We start from the raw sequence: 5727 nt of genomic DNA on the forward strand, positions 1-5727 counted from the left end.
CTCGCCTTCTTTTTTTTCGGCTTTTTCGGCCTGGCTTATTATTTTATTTTTTTCCCCATTACTTTTCGCCCGCTGACACTCCATCGCCCCAGTCCGCCGACTTGGGGCTATATAGCAGCTATAGCTTATTTTTTGTGCATAAGCATTTTGAAAGATTAAACTTGGCGCACTTGAATGTTATTACACGTACCACGAGCCAGCGCCAACACTTTCATTTATTATTATTTTTTTATGCCCCCCGAAACCCAAAAAAAAAGGAGACCTAACCCCGGCCCAATTGTCGCCCCCTTCCACCCACCACCCACCACCTCCCATCAGCCAGCCATACAGAAAAATCACACATCGTTAGCTCAGCAGTTTTTTCCCTTTTGGTGTTTCCTTTTTTGTGCTTTTCATTTTTTCCAGCACGCTTTTCCAGCGTGCGTCTCTGTGCCCTTGTCCCACTGGCAGTGAGGCATTGAGGCAGCGAGGCAGTGCGGCATGCGGCATGCGGCAGCTAGGAAACTCGCAGCTCGGAAACTCGGGTCCCATAACGCGGCATTTACTTTGCGCTCCTCCCGTACGATTCTGCTGCCATAAAAATTGCTTTGCTTGCTCCTCAGTTCAGTCACTCAGTGCGACCCTGGAAGTCCTTGCTCTTAGCCCAGCCAGAAGACCAGAAGACGCTGCTTAGCAGCACTCCCGTCCCGGCTGTCTGTCCTCTACCAAATGTGGCAACATTCGAGCGAGCAACTCCTCACATTCATACAGTATAGACACACAATCTGGAGGCCAGCATTAGTTGAAAAAACATCGGCACATTCTATTGAATGCCCTTCTACAGGGTCTCTTGATTCAATTGAAAGCTTAATTTTGAACTGCCTCTTAAATAGCCAGCGAAGCCAGAGTTATTAAACTCAACAGCTTGTATTGATATTTTCTAGAAATAAAATCACTCCGAAGAATGGGAGATAAGCCCAACTCGCCACGTAAGTAGAGTTCTTCTTCCTCGACTTTAGGATATGAGGTATATGTGAGCTTTAAGGATGAGCACGCTCGAACATGTGGAATTACGCATACGCCACGTAGTCAGCGGCAGCTCTATGCTCATAGGTTTTAATCTGTATCTGTGTATGTGTGCGTGTGTGCCAGTGTGTGCGTGCGCTTGTGAGCTCAAAGTTTCTTTATTTAATTCAGTGAACTGTAAAATGTGCTGAAATGTTAGATTATTGCTTTTCACCCAGCCGGCGACTAGTGCTCTTGGCCAGCCACCAGCATCAGCTCCGCTCACCATTCTTCCCATTTTCCCCCAGCTTCCTTCGCTTCCTTTTGGTCCTTTTCTTCCTTTTCCACTTTGCGCCCATCCGCTCTTTGTGTGTTATTGTTGGCCCCCCCTCCATTTGGCCCTGTTTTTAGGGGCTCCCGCTGCCCCCCAACAATTTCCAACTGCACTCCTTTTCACGAAGATAATGCGTTGATAACCCCGCCAAAGGAAAACCCCAGGAAGGCAGGCAAAGGGAACGAAATTGGGCAATTTGCTTACACACAAAGTAAGAAAACGAGCAGAAAAGAATTGGGGAAAAGCTGCAGACGTATGAAAGAATTTGCAGAAAGTTTTCCCAGAGTGAAGAGTGAGTTGGCTGAAGACCCTTTCGGACTTGATGGAATGCCCATGAAAGGTTGACGGACGGGACACGTGTCCTGGACCCGCTCCTGACTCCACAATGCCAAGGGACAGGGATGAGATGTAGGGCACGGCGCGTTTTCCATTTTGGATGTTGTTATTTATCAGCAGAATTAATTAAGAAAAATATTTGGAAATCGGACTCGGAATTAACTGATAGATTTTGTGGATATTAATCAGAGGAATCGCGGGAAATCGAGCATCGAGTATCTAAATGCATAAATATCTCTTAAAAAGCTCGTGAATTACAGTCTTAGGAAATACACGCCAATCTCACCTGCAATTTGTAATAATCTGGGAAATATAAGAGTCCCATTGTAACCCAATTCGTTTCAGTGCCAGGACCTTGAAAGGATCTTGTGTACACCATGGACTAACCTGCTTAGCGCGTCCCTCGATTCATCACCTGAATCCTTGGCCCTTGGCCTCCTCCACAGTTATTTTGCCGCGGCGTCCCTTCATGAAAAATTCCGCGCATGCATTGACCAAATTTTTCTTAGTCCAATAATCTTAATGACGAAACTTAAAATTTACGTGAGCTGCCTTGAATTACGCCGTCGTGGCAGGAGATTACCTGTTACCTGCCGACAGTCCCCTTGTCGCCTTGTTTGCATAAGGATACGCTATGTATTAAAAACCGACCAGAGATGCGGTTCCAGGGATCAGGGGTGAATGGTGAGGGGTGGGGGGTAAGAGTCTGGGATCTGGGAGCTGGGGGATGCTCCAAAGGCGCAGCTATGTATATCAATATGAGCGCGACAAGGAGCTCTGCAAATTGGGGTCGACAGCATCGACAATGGCGGCGGCAAACAAAGTGTTGAGCAGATTGGCTTTTCGACGGACAGCCCTGTCCGGATCCGGGATGAATGTGGCACTGGGAGAAAAGTTGGCCCGCTCTTCGGGAATATTCAAGAAACTTATTGTGGTCGACGGACTTTAATCCACTTACAGCAAACGCAATTTGAAGAGTGGCCAATTAAGTGTGTGATGAATAGTTCAGAGGGATTTCTCTCAGTGCTTTGAGTGGCGCTGCTCAAATTGGCATTCAAGATGCGCAAAAAATGGAAACGTTAAAGAAAACTATACACGTCAAGAGGTCTGAGCCAAGAGGACGTAGGATGGCCTTGGAGAGACTTTATTTTTGGCCATATTTAAAGTGAATTTATGCAGCCCAGCTGAGAACTTGCATGGCCTGTTAAATGGTAATTATTTCGGAATAAATTCAGACCTACCGAGTCCCTCGATTCCAATTAGTATTCAAACAGTCGGCTGTGCAGACTGTCTTCATTTGGGGGCAAATGCAGCGCCTCAAATTGGCATTTAAGATGGGCGTCGAATGTCCTTGCCACCAACTCCTCCTTCTCCTTCTCCTTCTCCTCCTCCTTTTCCCCTTCGAACTCGAACCACTCGATGGAAAGCTGGCTGTTTATGTCCTTGCCCGCCTGTCTCCCTATCCGTCTGTCTGTCTGGGCTTTCTGGGCTTTCTGCTGCTCTGCTCGTTCGTGCCTAACGAGCTGCACTCCAAAAGCATCGCGGAATACCGCTCCTGGCGAAAGTCGATGGCATGGCCATGGATGTCGATGCTGCGATGTCGATGTCGATGGAATGGATAACCAAGTTGCCGGATGGCTCGTTGATTCCGGGCGGAACGAGACAGTGGGTCCTTTGGCGGAGCTTCCTTCTTGGCTGATTCCTCGCCGATTGTTTGTGCTGTTGTTTCGCCACAGATTGTTGATGTTCGATTTAATTTCAGTCGTTGCTGATTTTTGCGTTATTTATTTTATTATAATACCCTTTACGTTTAACGGCGCGATAAGGCATATTGACTTTGACATTAATTGCTGGCCCAGCCAGATCCTTGGAGTCGGAATCGCTGTAGCTTCTCGAGCTTCTCGAGCTCCTCGAGGCAGTTTCCTGCCACTTGAGCACGCATTTTATTGGCGGTCATTAACGTCAGCATCAAGTCTCCGAACGGGGTGGAAAGCGGGCTCCTTGCTTCGGTGGCTCTTGGTAGCTTGGTGTCTTGGTTTCTTGGGGTTCCATTCGAATTTGTGGCCTCTGTGTGGGTGGCGGAGTGCGGATGTGGTGACAGGTGGCTGAAAGGTGGCCGAGTGGCAGAGTGGCAGAGTGGCGGAGTGGGCGGTGCGATGTGGCTTAATTGCTGATTTGTTGTCTTGGCTGCGTAGCCATTCGGGTAATTGCATTCGTGCGGTAAATATTCGAGGCGCCAGCGCAGGCCATTAAATTTAATCACCTTAAAACTAATTCAAGGAAGTCAACTAATTACGCCCGCCTGCAGAGCAGAGACGACAATGGAGTGCCGGCAGATTGGCCAAACGTGTTGATAGTATCGGTTTGTTTTGCAGGGACAATCAAGTGGTCAAGCAGTCATATTCGTCCTTCCCCTAACCATCTCATATATTGGTTATATTGCGGATATTTTCCAAACAACAGCTCACACAAACTCGCATTATAATAATAATCAAACAATGGCAACGGCAATGGCAAAACAATGAAGTTTCATTTTCATAGCCGGCCATTTAGCCAGGATCCCAAGTAGCTCTGCCAAATGGCTTCGCCCATTTACCCACCCACCCACTGAGATGGCTGAAACTGGAACTGGAACTGAAACTGAGTGTGGGCATTTGCGGGCGGCTTTTGTGTGCACTTCTTGTCCGCTAATCCGTAAACCTGGCCGGGGTGAAGCCATACGGTCTCAAGGCTCGAACCTCAAGGCTCCCCACTCAGTACTTACAGATGCACAGCGCGAAAAAGGCACAGTTTATGGATCTATTAGAAAATCCAAAAACTCCTAATGACTAAAGGGAGAAGTTTTCCATGTGTAATCTCCAATACTTCTTTTTGGAACCACCTCTCCCCGACTTTCCTTTGAGTGCACCTGCTCTCCCTAGCTTTTCCGCTGCTGCGTTTCTGCGTTTCTGCTTTTCCACTTTTCCAAGCCCCCCACTCCTCGCTCTTCGCCAGCTAGTTGAGTGTCTTAAGCAGTCGCAAACACGCTCATAAATATTCATATAGCTGGGGAGTATTTGCAATTGCTTTGCCTGCTTTCTCCCCCCTCTCCACGGCTACTTTCTCTTTCTCTTTGTCTTTGTCTTAGTCTTTGAGTTTGAGTTTGAGTCTGTGGAGCCGGGGGCCTTACCTCTGCGTTGACATTGCAAATAGGGGCAGACAATGAGGATAGTTTGTCCTTGTGCGCACATACATGTCCTTAAGCTGCTTCCGATGGAACACGTGCCTAATCAAATGCCAAATTAAAATGATCTAGAGCCGTGTGCCTTCGTCCTTCCACAACACCCAAAATACCCACCACCCACCCACTGCCCAATCCCCGGGAAAGTCAGTTGGATTGTTGGATTCGCATTTGCCTGTAATCTGGCGCAATCTCCTGAAGACTTCCAGGGATTAGCTTACTAAATGCCAACAATACGAGTGTTGTGTGCTTGTGTTGGCACGGCCTTTACAATTTAACGCACTGCCAAGTTCAAATACACAAAAGGCGGCCAAAGAAAAAAATACAAAAAAAACAACATCCAAGTCGGGGGAGGTAGGTGGACCCGCCCACTCACGCCTCTGTTAACAATAATTTACGCAACTTTGCTCCTCTTTTGTAAAAATAAATATATATAACTTACAAAAGCGCCGCAGGGGAGCGACGAACATAGCCCCAGACATTTGGGCAAATTTCGTAGTAAAAGAGCGTTATATTACCACATAAGAAGGGGGTGGGGTGGGGTGGTGTCTGCGTGGGGGGAATTCCCAAGGACTGGCTGGCAAAACAATAACCGTACTGCCGAAAACGAAAAACATTTGTCAAAAATGCCACAGCGAACGGAACCGAACCGAAAGCAAAAACTCAACCAAACTGAACCGAACTGAACCGCAGGACTCTGGCTTTTCAAAGTGGAACAAAACAATCTTTGTTCAATATTTTATTATCGTAATTTAATATTTTGCCAGGCGTCATGTCAACACTGCCCATTTGTCCCGCTGGCGCTTATTTTTGCGACGCACTGTTTAATATTTATTAAAAAGTCATGTGCGTG

The sequence above is a fragment of the Drosophila santomea genome, chromosome 3R, assembly GCF_016746245.2.
Source record: "Drosophila santomea strain STO CAGO 1482 chromosome 3R, Prin_Dsan_1.1, whole genome shotgun sequence".
Lineage (NCBI taxonomy): Eukaryota > Metazoa > Arthropoda > Insecta > Diptera > Drosophilidae > Drosophila > Drosophila santomea.